The sequence below is a fragment of the Schistosoma haematobium genome, chromosome 3 (genome assembly GCF_000699445.3).
Source record: "Schistosoma haematobium chromosome 3, whole genome shotgun sequence".
Classification (NCBI taxonomy): domain Eukaryota; kingdom Metazoa; phylum Platyhelminthes; class Trematoda; order Strigeidida; family Schistosomatidae; genus Schistosoma; species Schistosoma haematobium.
The window spans coordinates 40,494,590-40,512,635 of NC_067198.1; the positions used below are offsets into that span (position 1 = coordinate 40,494,590).

At 37.0% G+C, this 18,046-nt stretch overlaps 1 protein-coding gene across 1 annotated transcript in view; it reads left to right on the forward strand.

Moving 5' to 3' along the window:
• The window catches only part of MS3_00005788 (uncharacterized protein), a 108,225-nt gene extending 107,010 nt beyond the window's left edge, over nucleotides 1–1,215 (forward strand). The window contains exon 21 of the mRNA XM_051213869.1: nucleotides 134–1,215. The gene's annotated coding sequence lies outside the window, so the exon portion shown is untranslated. The remainder of the gene's footprint in view (nucleotides 1–133) is intronic.
• The last annotated feature ends 16,831 nt before the right edge of the window (nucleotides 1,216–18,046 follow it).

An 18,046-nucleotide genomic window follows, 5' to 3' on the forward strand; every position in this document is an offset into this window, starting at 1 on the left:
AAACAATTCAAAATTGAGATAATAATAGAATTGACAGGGAAAATTTGTTTTCATTGATTAATAAACAAATACTTGATTACTGCAATTTTCCTATTCCATTTATATATTTTTTCTGTTTGATTATTTTTTCTAGTCTACAGCCCGCATCGTTTTTTTGAGCAAAAAACGATCCGGTAAGAAGATGATTTTATTTTAATTGAGATCATGAACCAATCAACGGTAGTCTAACATTCAATGGTTCATGATCTCAATTAAAACTCAACAATCTTCCCAACCCTATACTGATAAGATGATCTTGTTGTTGGTGTATGTTTGAGTTTTTGATAATCACTGTTATTTTTGTCACTTAGAGTTGTATGTTTGTTTGTTTCTTATTTTTTTAAATCTCTTTTTCGACGAAAAAGAAAACGGAAGATTTAAAAAAAATATTTACTCAGTGTTTTAATGTCAATTCACTGGATTGGCACAACTTGGTTAATTTATATCCTATCATGGTATAGATTGTCATTGCTGAATCAACAGTATATTGTTATTTTTTTAAAAAAAAAGTCGTAATTAAACTGTAAATGTATGAAATTGGTTAGTTTTTGATTAGCGAGTCTTACATTCAATTGAGTCTTACATATTACTCATTGGAATAGTTTTGTAGTAAGTCTTGTACTTTCAATACTGGTGGAGATTTGGGAAGAGATGTGTTACTTGAACTGGCATAAGATATATTGATACTTCATTTTCGCTCAATTGCTTTTTCTGGTTAAAATCATTTGAATATGCGATATTCTAAAGGGTCTTAAAATATTATTATGCATCTTATTTTTTCCAAAGTGAACACTACCATTAAGTTCTTTTTACTGGTGTCATCAAAAGTCAATCTTATTGATCAATAACACCTATACTCAATGAAATATAAATTTAATCTTTAGAAAAAAGCTTCAAGCATCTGAATTGATTAGTCTCAACTGTTGTGTAGCGTTACAAGTTTGTTCCTATCGAGTAGCAATAATTTTCTTTTTTTGACGATTGTATTCCAAATATTGTTGATCAGAGTGCTAAACAAAAACCATATGAAGCATATAAATTTATTATTCATATTAACTGGTGGTTGGGTCCTATTGTACTGTATTCCGACCAGTTAATTCTTACGCCAATCAGTTTATAATTGCACCAAACAAAATTAGATCATTTGCATGGTATATTCTTTATTACTCAAACAGTAAGATGTTCATCAAAATAACGTTTCAATCTCAGTTATATCATTGAAGAAATATTGCGACGTTCCGTATTTTTCAAGATAAATATATCTTGTCTAGTTAATGCTTGGTCTGTTTAAATGCATCCCGAAGGTACCTTAAGATTCAGCTGTCACTTTCTGAAAATTTCGGTATATGGTTATGTTTGTAAAGTACTGGAAACCGTTGTTTTAAGTATCCAGGCTACAAGTTTGTAAATTCAAATTACTGGCACAAATATATTTATATTTCTTCTTGCATTTTAAGTGCATTGGGATCTTGTGTACTTGAACACGTTTACGTATATTTTACAACCGAATAACATACATTTACATCCTTAGGATCAGACTGTGCTCTGATGAAGTTAATGAGAATGACAATGACATTTTCACGATTAGTCCATTCAGCTCAAAAGATATAACAATCAGAATTGAAATGGTTGAATGTTTAGTTGTTGAACATGTCAAAGTTGTTCTTTATAACAGATTACGGAAGATTTATTAGTAACCTTTAAAATGATGGCCATTTGTAATCTGAAACTTAAGGCTAAGTTAAAACAAGGATTTTAAGTCCTTACATCAAACAAAACTAACTACCTATAAGGATGTATCGGTAATAAAAAAAGACAAATTTTAAAAGAATGGTGTATAATGAGTTAAATGATTTATGCTTTGACCCTTCGTTGCTTTTACAACTTGATGAAATTACATGCACATAAGTGTAGTTTTAAAAGTAATTTGTATTCTATGCAGTATTTTCTTCCCACGATTTTATCTTCTCAATTAATCACCAACAAATATAAGTCAGCCACGAATTACTTAGCGTGTAACTATCCTTTCCTAATAGTAATGTTAAAATTAATGCTTATTTGTTTTATAGTTTTCCATTAAGTAGTCTTGATAATCCTTAAATAACTAAACGCAACAAACGTAGTTCAAATGAAAAACTCACTTCGTCAACAAATGAAACGATTCATATTGGTAGGTACGTTTTTAACTATGAATCCTTTGTTTCATCACAGTATAAAGACGCCTTGTTAGTTTCAGTTCTAATGTGTAGTGACCTACTTTTATCAAGAAAACGCGATTGGTGTAATGGAAACAATTATTATTATAACCAATTGTACCAGGGATTGTTTTACCGTACTTGTTTTTTTAACGATACCAAATTACGTACATTCTTCCGTTGCTCGTGACCTTGCATGAACTTACGTTTGCTCAGTAGTTCCACTTGTGCTCCTTTGGCACGATTTCGGTAAATTTCGATACCACGAGATTGCCAATAAATATATATTGCTACAACCTTCAATTGCCTTCTGATTTCTGGTTTACTCGGAGGTTTAGCCTGTTCTGGTACGCAATCTTCTTGTAGTGATGATCATAGTCAAACGTGACTCGACGCCACACTACAAATATTTGGATGTTTATTTTTTGACTAGAATGATTTCTGTCAAGATCAGTGTTTTTATTTGCTGTTTGATTGGAAAATCCTTGAAATCATTAACTGCATGTGGTGTTAACAGGGGCATTTACTAGCGTCAACTATATAAATAGTGTGCAATATTATTACAAACTGCATGGTATTCAGTTAATTCTCTATTCAGGAGAAGCGATGTACTTTTTCTTCTTTACTGAATCAGTGAACTGGTCCACTGGCCAAACTTTTAAATATGTGCCATTATAGTGTTGAATAATTCTTCAGAATAATTTTACTTATAACATTCCCGGACCGTAAAAGTGTCTATACATATAACACTTATTTGAAAACGAATCTATGAATCACTCGTACATTAATATAGAGCAAAATCCCGATCACACATCAACGGAATTGCGAAATTATGATATAGGTACAACTGCGCCGTAAGTGGAAGAGGCCTGAATGACAGGCCTGTTGTAAACTAACAATAATTTGGGAGAAATAAGAAAATAACGATTTCTGTCTCATCGAAAGCTCACAAGTAGGGAAGTGCAATAATATAATAGTTTCACTACTTGGTAATTATACAAAAAATGGTAACTTCAGACAGAACTGTTACGAAAATTGACCTTTGCTTAATTTATGTGCAGATAAGGCAGTAATATAGTACTTGTAACAATAACAATATGTTTGTAGGGTTTGATAATAATTTCCCTAGTTTTATTGACCACAATAAGCTACAGAGACCTGCATTAGGGCACCACAGTCTGCTATGGAATGCACCTGTTGTGAGATTCTTTCTGAAGATTTTCTGTGAGTGTGTATGGAAATCCCTTCAGCTACACACTTTTGTGATGTAACTTTTTACTCCACTTTTAAATATGGAGTTTTCATTCTCGACCCTTCCTGTTTTATATTTCATTGGTCTCTTGATTTTAAATTAAACACTTATCATTTGCTTCTTTATCGAGACCTCATGGAATCCTCTTCGACACTATGATGTGCCTGAGAAGATCGTCAACATTATCCCGAATTCATACGACGGACTACGGTGACAAATGGTGCATGAAGGACAGCTGACAGTCGCATTCCAAGTAAGGATTGGAGTCAGACAAGACTGCTTACTCTTCCCCTTACTTTGTCGTCTGGTGGTTGACTGGATTATGAAAAACCCCACATCTGAAGGAAGCATGGAATACAGTGGACAGATTGGGTGGAACTAGATGATTTGAACTCTGAGGATGACCTGGTTTTTCTTTTTCATACACGCGAACAAATGCAGGTTAAGGCAAACAATGTAGCAGCAGCTTCTGTAGTGTTAGGCCTCATCACACACAAGCGAAAAACAGACATCCTCAAATACAACGCGGAGAACACCAACACAATCACACTTCGAAGAGGTGGAATCTTTCACATATACAACACATAGGCAACTCAAAACAGCTGCTTGTGAACCAGTATCAAAGTCACAATCTCCAATACAAACGTCAAGACAGTAATACTGTAAGGAGCTGAGACTTCGGAAACTAACACAACCATCATCAAAAAGGTACAAGTATTTATAAACAGTTTTATACGCAAGATACTCATTGTCCGTTGGCCGGATACCATCAGCAACAATCTACTGTGGGATAGAACAAACCAGCTTCCAACTGAAGAGGAAATTAGGGAAAGACGTTGGAAGTGGATAGGACATACATTTCGGTAGTCACTAAGCTGCGTCATGAAGCAAGCGCTTACTTGGAATCGTGAGGGGAAACTGAAAAGAGGAAGACGAATGAACACACTGCGTCGAGTATGAGAAATAGATATGAAAAGGATGAGTAGCAACTGGAAATGATAGCTCAGGACAGAGTTGGATAGAGTTTACTGGTGCGTGACTAGTGCTTCCACACGAGAGGTAACAGGCGTAAGTAAGTAGGTTTTTGTTTTTCCTACATTTCTTCTGGATTTCTATAATTCTCACGAACTATTTCATGTCCTTCATTAATTTATCCACTTAGTATAATTTAGATTTAAATATTTTAGTCTCCAGAACTATGACTGGTTGAAAAAGTGTGTAATGATGTATATTTAGGTGTTCTATTTATAATCGCATTTAATCTAAGCTGTCATTTGCTTTCGTATTGATTTCATATATATCCTTATACTGGTCCTGTTGTGAGAATATATTCATCCAGCAACGCAAAATGAGCAATCTAGTCTCGATATTGGGTGTGTTTTATGCTAAAGTAGTCGGCAAAGCACATGTAAAACATGAAGCACTGAAATGCAGCATGAGTCATATGTGGTGTGTGCTGGGGTTGAATGTATTGACATTCGCTGACAAAATTCCTTTAGTAATATAACTCAAAAATCGGAAACTTTTCAACTTCTGGGGGTGTTGTTGAGGTTACTGCATGTCCATGGTTCAGGTAAGAGAGGAGGATTGGGTGGGGGTCTTCATATGGGAGGGTTAAGACACACTGTAGTAAAAGTCATAAGGGCGACTTCTCTCTTGGCATTCAGGGAGGCAATAAAAAGACGTAGAGTATTCGAACAGTGTGGAATATCGGAAGAATTATTTGAAAATCGGTGAAAATTAGAATATGCAATCTGAAGGCTTGAGATGAATGACGCCTATTGGACACAATCTGAGCGGAAAAGACCGGCTTTAGGAGGTCTGTTATAGTATTCTGGCCACGAATACGGAACTTTTTCGCGCACGCAGATAGTTGTTTTATTGCTATCCAAAGAAACGAAAAAAAACGTGCTTACAGTATTAGAAACCGCCTTCTTTAAATCCATAAAAGTATCCTTCAAACAGAGGGAAAAGATTATGTTCAACATCTTCCTGCACTGCATGCATACTAATGGTAGCAGCGCAAACGATAAAGATCAGACTTATGAGTGGCTTAAGTTCATTGTGGAGAAGTGCTCATAGAAAAATCTAGTCACTCTGATCGGCTACTTAAGTGTCAACATCATGATGAACAATTCTGGGAATGGACGCATGACGGGGCGACAGAGAACAAGGATAATGAGATTGTTGAGTGACTGTTAGATCTATGTATTTACAAAACCATGATCATGGGCTACTACACTTCCTCTTAAAAGGGTTTTACTAGATCACACAGCGGAGTACCAAATCGATTGCATTCACATGAATAAAATATTCATGAGGTCCATAAATGATATAAGAACAGGACGGAGCTGTGAAAACGTAAGGTAGAGGTATCTCCTTGGTCGTGTTACATAAATCAAACTACCTTCAATGGGTGATGGCAGCTGTCCTAGTTTAGGACTAGATTTCTTTGCTGCAAGTAGGTTTAGCGATTCTTAATCGACTTCCTGGTTGTCTCCTGACGCCTCGAAATTTACTGTAGACTCTTACATCATGTTCATTTCTCGCCGATACAATGCATCTGGCGCGTGATTGTCATGACCTTTGACATGTCCGTTATCAATAGTGAACTGCAATATATAGTCAAGCTATCGGATCTGTCGAGGAGAATACTTACCGAATCTAGCTTTTAATGCATTGTCGATGTTTTATAATCTGTATGAACTGTGCCAGAAACCCTCAATATTTAGACGGATTGCGAGTTCTTTGCCGAAGGTAAAATACCACGTCTTTGATGGGGCAAATCCTGTCGAGAGGTACGCAATCGGTTTACAGGTGTTTTTAGCCAGTTTGTTAAGGATACCGTCTACTGCTTTGTCCGAAGCATTCAACAGCAAGGCAAGTGGAAATGGGAGTTCGGATATGTCAACGTAGACGCTCGAGTCATTTTATCTTCTAGCTGTTTAACAGCCTCACCAGCCTCAGAAGTCAGCTTAAATTCTTTTAATTATCCTCTAAGGTAATCTGTCAGAAGTTGCATTAATTGTGCACAACTAGGTACCAATCTACAGTGGAAGTTAACTAAATCTTGAAAACTTTTAAGTTAAGTTATAGGACTTGAAATCGAGTTTCGCATAATGGTGTCCGCCTCTCGTTTGATCAATGTAATCCCTTCTGGGCTTATTGTGTATCTGAGAAATTCCAAAGTTTGAACGCCGAAAGTGCGCTTTGATGCGTTTTCACCAAGCCGCTTTGAAACTGCTCTCAAGTGTTGTTCATATGATTTTAAATCAGGACTGAAGATCTATAAATCATCGATATAATCTTGTGCAAAGAGGAACTATCCTGATATAGGTTGTCCGTAAATGTTTGATATGCTTGTGCCGCGTTCGTCGGGCTAAATGGCATGCCTGCAAACTCGAACAGTCTGAACGACGAAGCAAGAACCGTCTTAAGAATATCTTCTTCAGCTACCGGGATATTGCGATATACCCTGACCATGTCAATTTTAGGAAATGTGTTTGTACCCTGTAAGCTGTCAATATAAGTCTAGGTTAAAGGTAATAGGTAAATATGTGGTACGATTTGACAGTTGAGGTACCTGTAATCCCCGTACATCCATCAGTCGCCTTTATTTTTCTTTGGGACTATATGTAGTTGGTATGTCCATGGCTATCAAAAGGACGGACAATGCCCAGATTTAGTATGTAGTCGAATTCAGCTCTACCGATTTTAGACTGATCTAGTGATCGTTTCTTTGACCTCACAAACACAAGTATGCCTTTTTTTTCTCATTGTTTGACTTACCCTGAACTTGCACTGTAAGGTTAAGAGTTGGATTTGGTTAGGTTTGGTAATGATGCAAGTGTAGCCTGGAACTTAGCATTTGTTACTGGCGTAGTTTTTATCAAGTTCAAAGTGGTAATTTGACTTTCTTTAATTTTTGTGTAACTCGAAGACTTTTCAAGTGCCAAACGTCTTCTGTTGGTGTGGACTTGAAGTTCATACCTCTCTAAAAGCCCATTCCCAGTACCGTTAGGTGAAACTTCCTACAAACTCATAAGTCTAACGTCAGCATTATCTGCCCAAACGTCTCGGTTTTGATTGTGTTGGCAGTTTGACGAGTAACTAGGGAAATTCTTGGCCCAGTTTGGTGTCCACCGAAACGTTCAAGCCAAGAGTGGTCTACAAAATAAGTCGAGCGATTACATGGACAACCCTGCTCAGTCATTGCGACTTGTTAAGGTGTTATTCATTGCCTACATTCTTGGGAGTTAATTTAGGCTGGAAATATGGTTGGCCATAGAACTTACGGTGGTATTGAAAGATTGTCCAGATTCTTTAGGCGGTGTTGGCCTGCTCTTAAACCTAGACCTTTGTTGTTGTGGCGACCTGCTACTGTTTCTATGATTTGTTTTTTTATTTGGTGGGAGTTCCTGTCAGACGTTTGACATTTACAATGAACTCGGCTATGACTGGGTCTTTTGATAACTCTTTGTTTCATGTATGGTGAATCGTTCGTAATCCTATTGGGAGACCTCTCTCCACTATCCTATATGCAATACGTGCTGAGTGAAACAAAGAAGTTTCCGGGTTTCGTGCATCTTAACAGTATTGGAAGCAGCATGAGAGTTTGTATCCAACCATGTTTTGCAACTAATTCACCCACTGTGTTGTCACTTACTAAGGCTTGAAGGTGTCGTAAGAACTAAGGTGTTGACCTATCACTAATGTTTCTCCTTGGAAAAGCCTTTGGATTCTTTGACCGGCTGACAAATATAGACGGCTCACCATCTCACGTCTTAAACTGGTATGTGGTTATGAATTTTGAGAACTCAAAATAAAGTCATAGTCTTCTGTGGCAGCCAAAGGTGGGGGGATAGAGCATAAATCTTAGTGGAGAGTTAACTCAGATTTAGTGTTGTGCCTCTAGTTGAGCAAACCACAACTCGAAGTCACTACTATCAAATTCTGGCAGTCGGACCTTCATAGTCATAACACAGTCTATCCCTACCCATGACCAACTGCATTTACCTCTGAAATGAGTCTGATATGTAGTAATGACTAATGTATCATTACAATATAAATGGGGTAAAATATTGATCCTAATATAAGTCCTGTGATATATAAATGAAATTTATGAGAAGATTAATCAGAAGGTTTACTTTTATGACAAAACGAAAAAATAAGTTTCTAACATTCAACATAAGACTATAGGATACATAAAGATTTCAAAAAGTAAGGAAGTAAACAAGTTTTTGAGCTATAGTGTCTTGATATTACTAAGAAATTTGGGGTTGACTCTTAACTGACCAACCTAAGCTGTTACAAACAGACCGAAGCAATGTACACCATGGTTACAAACGCAACGGAAGTAGTCCATATCTTGTCACCAGCACAAGATCCTGATTGGTTAATAGGACATTTCCATCCACCGTCTTTAGAAGTCCAGTAGTGAAATCTGAATGGCAATAAACCTTAACCAAACAAAGCGCACCTTTTGACAGTTACATAGAAAGTTATATGTCTAACTTTTAGGACCTTGTCATATCCCGATGTGAATAATGAATAGTAACTTTCGAGATCCATTTATGGACCAATACAATAAGTAAACTTTTGTCGTATAATTGGTAAATAAATAAACTATTCATGTTCATGTCCCTCTTATCATTAGCTTTACTTTGACCCATAGACTATTATTATACGATTTACCATTCTTGAATTATGCCTTGTCTATTAATCACTAGCTCCCATACTCACAGCCACTTTTGGCTAGATCTTGTACAAATGTTATTTTCCATTTAATGGTACGATGTGGTCTGTCTGGTTGGTATGTAAACCCAGTATGTTTGAAATACATGATTCATATCACAGAGGCTGAGATTGGTTTTCTAGACTTAACTGGTTGGACTGAGTAGGAAGCAGGACCGATAAGGACACTAGACTGGTCGTACATATTTTATGCGTCATTGGTCCCATCAATAATTCACTGCTCTCTAATCGGTGGTATCATCACGATATACATTACCAGAGAACACAGGCCACCATTTATAAGAGACCTGCATTCAAAGACGTTTAGAAATTAGAAGTGTCGTGTTTCTGCCTCACTCTGGAAAAAGTATGGACACCAATATGCACTGTCAATGTGAAAAATCAGAATCAATTTCGGGACTCCGATTCGAGCCTTAGGAAATATCTTTTTGAATCTTTATCCAATAGAATATAGACAATATAGGCAATATAGACAAAAGGAGGGAGGGTGGAGTTACTGACCAGTAAGCATTGATGGTGAGGGCGATAACTTCAATCCACCCGTGTTTGTGGGGACAGAACATTTTGTATGTATCAGGCTCCTCATGATTGAGAATAAGTCAATCAATTTGTGATATAGATTGTCTTCCTACGCTCACCACTTAGACTCATGTTTCCAATATTATGCTGGATTAGCTATTCTACTAAGACAACCTACAACATGCTAACTCGGACTTCTACACTAGGATTGTGTGGCTGGCATCGGACAAACAAAAAAGAGGAAAAAAATTTAGACAACAAAAGATGTAGTCATTAGTATTCTTAACACTTCACCCTCTATATACACACCCTTCTAATAAACCGCTTCCCTTGTACCAACCTTGACTTCCCTTCCTTCATGTGAGCTTACTCCAACTTGTTAAACATCACAACTCATTGTTCTTTATTAGTACATTCTCTAATGTGGAGCCTCTGACTTCATTTCACTCAAACAAGACAATATGAATTTATCCTAATTTATTATACCTCCGTCCGTTCTACTACACAATGTTAAGCAACGTTTGGCGTTCATATCCAAAAGCCTTGTTGGTCTTCTGTTTCTCTTTTTTTCTTCTTCAGAATCTTGCTCTGAGAGCACAGCTATGAAACTTCTGACGTTTGGAACAAACTTGACGTACGCGTCCTCTCAAGGTCATAGTTTACAGCAAGCGCTCGACGATTTCACTTTATAACAACTATAAACTTAATAAGTTGGGAAACATTTTGTGAACCAACAAATGTTGTAATTTATAGATCATGCCTGTAGAAACGGTGTTTACCTGCACATGCAGAAATATATTATTGTTATTATTATTAACTCACATATAATCTTTTTCTGACCTATATCACCATAAATACTCCCAGATATCCTCTAAAGTGCCTAATTAAGCTCTGTCCCAACACAAACTGTGTGAAAGACTCCAAGAAATTTGAGATGCGACGTGGAAAAGTGGGCTGTGAAGACAAAATCTACTCCTTACGAGTAATCGGAATTTGGAATTCACTACGGCGTGAGGTGGTCCAAGTGACTCGCGTGGCAGTCCATAAGGTAGCTAAATACAACCCTAAGGACTGAGGACAGTATTTCATACTGATCTGATGGATTCGAGAATGTTAGTTCTATACCGTCAACAACATCTTGAACAATTTCATGGATGGTGTTGGACAGGGTCAAAGACGTCGGCTCAGCTGCACTAATCGATGAGGACGACGAGATAATTTGGAGGTCCACAAACTGCGTAAATGATCCACTTCAACTTCACAAGGACCTTACAACAATAGATAAATAGCCAGTTCACAATAGATTAAAACTTAACCTGTTAAAATATCATCCTTTGAACATTCAGCTTTACTTGATATAAACAACTTACATTATGGGAATTCGCTTACAATCATTTTCTTATGGTGCGATATCGAGCTAGACGCTAAAGAACGCCTGAACACAAGCTAAAAGCTACATTATGGATACGGACAAGTCCAATGTAACAGTTCATGTTATGCGGACATGATTTAATGCAATCAATATGGGACTGCTTCCAATGATGTTTTAAACGTAACTACGGCCTTAACTTGAAGTCCATAGCATTTTCGTATCCTCTCCCATCTAGAGAGATGCAAATACCTTACATCAAGTACAGAGACGTAGAACTACGTGGGTAATGAGTCTAAGCAATAGATCTTACGAAAACTCTGAAACTTGGGATTTTCCTCACTGAATTCATAAAAATGATTGAAATAAACTTATTCTGTAAATAATGGCTGCCATTATTCACGTCTTTCATAATTTCCCCTAATTTCTACAATCACTGCTATTGACTGAACAGTTGTTGTCTACATTTAACGTCGAATTCTCGTTAGCATTTTGCTCTGTGCTTGCATGACACGCCGACTGTCAATCATTAATACACTGCTGCCCATACACTTCTCGTCCACAGATAATCGGCTAGCGCTCTGACAGGTCCCTAATTCAATTGTTATTTACACCTAAAGAACATAAAGATTTCCTGATCACTCGATTATTAGTGATATACATCATCCTGGATTGTGCCCATCGTTTTTCAGAATATTTATTTCTTATAATTGTGGATTATGCGACCAGAGACCCGAACACGCTTTTCGACGACAGTTTAAACAACGTCCGATATTTTTGTGTGTATTTGTATTTCTGTATATTGGCCGTTTTCTTGATGCTGTTTTGAGGTGAATAACCAATAAACTTACTATACAGTTAGATATTATATGTTGTTCAAACCTATCATAATAATACAATACAATCTCATAGTGTGTGTATCACATTTGATTTCCTGATTGTGTCTTGTTGGGCACGGTCAGAACGTTAAGCCATAGGTTTTCGCGCACATGTTATATATTGTCGAGGATTTCGGGATGTCGTTATTTATCAGCTATCAACGGCATTTTTTCCTTCACACGTCAATTTTCGTAAAGCTTATGCTTTTTACGTAGCTTTCATTCCAGTTTATTAGTAGCTTGACGTATTTGTTGCTTACAACCTGGGTAATTGTTTAGTCAGCCTAATGTGGTTGTTTGTAACGATGAGAAATCAGGCAAGTGAGCTAAGTTGAAAATACTATTACGAAGAACTTCTTTTAGCAAACAGTTCCTGTGACCTCTACACATTTTTGTTGTATTCCGATACATATTTTCTATCGTAAAGAATACTACACAAAGACAAGAGTTAGAGGAACCACAGTCTTACCTACATAATGGTGATTCGTAAGCAAAAATTGGCTTCCTTGAATCTGTATGTACTGTTTGCTTCGTCTGGGTGGTGAAATTGTTGTTATTATGGAAGATGTGTGTTATCCATCTTCCATCGACTGCAGTGTCTAAGAATATGATGAACTATACAGTTTATATTTCTTAATTGACTTAGCTTGCCTGGAAGAGTTCGTTTTCGTTGGGATATTCAGAAAAATATACCAAAAATTATTCTGTTAAGTCTAACGCTATTCTTGGACTTGAAATGGTATTACTTTCCTATTGGTCAATATTTAGTTCACGTGTCGTTTTCCTACTGGTGAATATTGTACAATGTTATTTTCTGTTTTGTGGTACGATGTGATCTGTTTGATTGGTATATAAACAGAGTATGTCTGAAGTATAATGATTCATATCTCAGAGGCTGAGACTTGTGTTCAGAACTCAACTTGCTGGTCTAGACAGGGAAGCGGGACCAGTCAGAACTCTAAGCCGTTCTTACATGTTTACACGTCATTGGTCCGATCGATAAGTCGCTGCGTCTAGTCAGCAGTCACAAGACACAGCAGTTTTCTTATGTATACCAGAAGCATATGACTGCAAGGACACCTGCATGTCCCAATTTATCCACGATTCAGGTAACACCTGCTCGCAGTACTTTTGCTTCTAGGCGAACAGAACGAGAGGCCCTCGACCAAAATTATTCCCTAAATTTACAGAAACCGGACAAAATTTCCAACAAAATAAGGAGATTGGGTATTCATGAATATATGAGAACACCTGATATCCCTGTAACCCAACGAAATCACAGCATTTGAAATACGGAATGACCGCCTCTTGCAAGGCCGCTCAAGGTCGTTGAAACGGATGGCGGGCAGGTTTGAAAGGGTCGAACGTTGTCCCATGCCATCTTGCTGAGGTTGTGGACTAATTGAGATTACACTGGTCGAAATCATGAGTCAATTGATGACAGACCACCATGGAAAACATGGAAGCACTGGATGGCCGTTTCGTCCTGGTATAGGACTCCTCGGCAGTGCGCATCCACGATCACACCCGCGAGATTCGAACACAGAACCTATCACTCCCGCGCCAGGCGCTTAACCAGTTAGAACACCGAGCCGGCATCCAGCGGTGTTAATGTCTAACTTCAATCAATCCACGAAGTTGCGCCACCATACACCATTGTCTTCAGTGAGTTCCCATATCAAAACAGACCTTGCCGAACTACACTGGTAACGACTTCTCACTAGAACTCCAGGAGTAACACTTGAAGCAAGCCACTAGTGAGCAGGTTGTAGGGCCAGCGAAATGTCACTAAGCCATAGTCAAATAATCCGGCATTTGGATCATTGAATATCGAGCAAATCATTGATTCTCGTCAAGGTCAGGGACAACCAACACGCATCAGTTAATCGTATGCCATGGACTGGCCCATGCGGCAGTGGTCTTACTTTCGCTTGTATCTACTTTAACTAATATATTTCTGTGATAACGTCCTCTGTGTTGTACAGTCTTCAAAGCATCTATGGTACCTTGATACCTCAATGAGGTGGTCCACGTAAGGTGCTGACCACGAGGCGGGACTCCGACGTTAACTAATTTTTTACACCATTCACGTCTAACTCGAGTAGGCCTCTAATCATTTCAACATAGATCATCTACGTTGGTGATCTACAAGGTGATTATTATCAGAATGCGTTTTGTGGAGATTTTAGAACGAAACAGCGAAACGGCCGTCCAGTGTTTCCAAGTTTTCCATGGTGGTATAGCATCAATTGGCTCACGATTTCAACCAGTGAAATTTCTAAGATCTCCACAAAAGCCATTATGATAAATGGGATTTAATCTATTTGTTGAATTATTTCAAATTCACATTTTCGCAATAAATTGATCTCTGTTTTGATATTGTTCTGTTTACCGCAAGCTATGAGAGACTAAGAGGTGATCTGATAGTGTTGAACGATAGACTAAATGTGCCGCGTCATCTAAACACAAACACCCTACCAGGGTATCGGCACCACGCTCCTCCAGGCAGCCCAGAAAAAGTTAAACATGAGCGAGTAAAATACCAGGTGTGCTCCCACTTTCTCTCATTATGAGTTGCCCATACATTTTACAGTGACCATTCAGTGGATATCTTTGAAAGGCGACTTGACAAACATATATTCATGGATAACCATCTACTATTCCTGTGCAAGTCTCGTGAATTAGCGTGGTTGAGTGACTAGAATATCTCCCATTTAGCGTTAACAAAGATGCGGTTCCATACAGAGACAACCAGAAGTAAGCACAAAGAAATCAGTTGATTTAGACAAGCTTGAAACATAGATATTGGAGTCTGAATGTAGAGCGCTATCCAAAGTAGACGTTACGTAAGAATGTGCGGTAAAAGTATACTAAACAGACTAGACAGTTATAATTAGAAACGTAGGTTTTAATAGCACGTATAATAAGGAGTAAAAACGCATCTTTTCTTTTCTCAAAACATTTAAGGTGACTGCGAAAAGTTCTATAACCATCTGGTAAAATTGATAATGTTAAACCTACCAAATGGTAAATTCTATTTCTTTAACTCATATTTAACAAGCAGTTGACACTCTGTAAGCCATGACTTTTAATCGCCTATCTTGAGTCAGATAGTCTGGTGGCATCACATATGCAGTAGAAATAAATATTTTATGAGGAAACTGGTAGATAATCTTTTGTGTCTTATGAGCAAAAACCATGGATCCATATGGCTACGGAGCACTTTTACTATGAAGCGGTCAACAGTTGGTGATTAGAAAGAGCGTCGAATTTTTGTTCCTTGCTCTGACGAGGAACAATATGGGGACTTGAAAATGTTCGGGTCCTTTTAAGGGTTCTAGAATGTGATGGGATCCATGTAAATAAGGACTGGTTCATATGTCTGTTTCCAATTTACTGGCAGAGTGACCTGCAAGAGACAGTAGTTGGTTTATTGAATATATAAAATTGCATTGCCATATCCATTTGTAAAAGCTGTTTTCCTATTGTCTAGCAAGTAGCTGGCGATTCATCGATGTTCTAAGCTCGTCCGTAAAGTATACTTCTGCCAAATGTACAATTGAAAAGCTTTATAAATAACAGATTCCCATAGATTTTCTTACCTTTATCAACTTTCAACTGAGGAGAAAAGCTCGCATTTTTCACCAACTCAGTATTTGGGGTCCTCTAAAATTTTTCTCAATATCTACAGGTTCTCTATATTCATCCCTGGTTTTTTATCTGAATACATTAGTTTTTCGGAGTTTCCACACTTGGTAAACTATGTGTGTACGTTTATCCAAAATCTAACCGATTTCGCGTGCATCTTTGGAAAATTACGTCAGAAATTTTAGAATAGATGGATCAGAAAACCCGGCATTTACCCAGGTCTCGGATTTTAAACAAATTTCACCGAACACTTCCACAAGTGCGAACTTTTGCCGAAATAAATTTGAAATTTATCAAGGTATTCCACTAAGGGAAAATTTCATTGATTAAATACCAGTATGCCTACTTTAGGTCTTTTACACCCAAACCTAGAGCTTATTTTTGCCCATGATTTCTATATAATACACGTTTTCTTGGAAAACTCTGCCCTCATGCAAATTTAGTTGTCTACTAGATACCCCAGTAAACAGCTATTACTTATAATGTATTTTATGTTCAAGAATACTTTACCCAATAAAATGAATAAGAACTTTCGTCTAAATTTGAACGAATAGTTTCACAGTATTTGGGCACCGAGTTAATGTAAGGCATTAAAAAGGAAGAATGTATTTGTAAAATCTCAGCGAAAGAATTTGAAGTAATTCCAACGTTTCGCCTGGCAACCTGGTCCAAGCTTTTCCAAGGAAAATATATTCAAACAACAAAATTATCGAATATAAATAAGTACATGGTTCTTCGGTTTACTGTATACTGAATAAGTCAACCAATCAACGTGAAGGATTCTAAAAAAAATAGGTATTTGCATTAATGTGTAAGAGACATGTTTATATGAAAATAATAAAGGTCAACCAAATAAAAGTTCGATTAAAAATAACCAAGCGGAGAGAAAGAATAAGAAATTGTCGTACTATCCTAGGTTATAGAATGACTTAAGGATTACAAAGTAAGTTCAAGGTTAACTACAAATTGTTTTCGTACACATAAGTACAAGGCATGTGTTATGATGTGTTATGGTAGAGGCAATAGAAGCAGTCTTTTTCCGAAATAATTTCCATATCTTACATAAATATATTCCACTAGTTAGTGTGTCTGTCAAATGTGGATTCTCGTAATAAACATACTTAGTATCTCAATACCTACATGATACTATCGTTACTATTCTGCATTTATATATGTTTACTCGAATTTGTTGACATTACTTCCCAAGTGGTTACCAGTTGGAAATAGTTTAATATGGTGGGGCGACATATTGTTTCACAATTTTAGACCGTGGCAACTTCTACCAGCTAGAGTTATGTACGATCATTTTGGGTTTTCGAAAGTAGCGTTTCCAGTTCTGTTGAACAGATGCTTTTTTAATCTGGATAAAAGTTTTTGTTACCGATTACGTAAAGAGGAGGAAAGTGTATGTTGTTTCCAGCAGTCGTATACCAAGAAAAAGAATATAACACAGAAGTAAATAATGGTTCGTATTAATGAGAAACTAGGATGGACTTTGCTGAAATGCAAAGTGGAGCACTTTTGTGCTTATGTTCGATTACAGAAAACAATCTTCCTTTAGAAGACTTACGGACTGCTGTTGAGTTGAAAGTAACATTCGAAAGAACGTTTGGTTTTCATTCAGCCAATATTGATCAATATGCTACACCAATGTTTCATTTAAAAAGGCTGAGTGAGTAAATTGGTGATTACATGTAATAATGAGAACTGTCAGATCCGATAAGAGGATTGTGACTACGTATACACCATTGAAGAGTTGAAGGCTTTAAAAATGGGGGCTGGTTGTAGTATAGTTCGGTATCTGAACGTGAATATTTTCACAAATAACTCTTCATCAATTGCGATGTATTCATTCGGTAAATTATTGTCATTCAGTTCTTATATCATCATCCAGTACACAGCCACTCAGATTAAAAAACTATACCTAACGAGTAAGTTGTATCAAAACGTTTTTTTCCTTTCAGTATTAGGCAGATGAATACTAAAATTATATTGGAAGTTAGCGACTTGTTGGATAGTGTAAGAAAAAGTTAAGGGTTACGTAAATAAATCATCTTTTGATATGTAAGATATGGAAATTATTTCGAAAAAAGACCGTTTCTATTGCGTCTACCAACTTGGAGATTGTAATTGATTTTATTGGGTAAAGTATTCTTGAACATAAAATACATTATAAGTAATAGCTGTTTACTGGGGTATCTAGTAGACAACTAAATTTGCATGAGGGCAGAGTTTTCCAAGAAAACGTGTATTATATAGAAATCATGGGCAAAAATAAGCTCTAGGTTTGGGTGTAAAAGACCTAAAGTAGGCATACTGGTATTTAATCAATGAAATTTTCCCTTAGTGGAATACCTTGATAAATTTCAAATTTATTTCGGCAAAAGTTCGC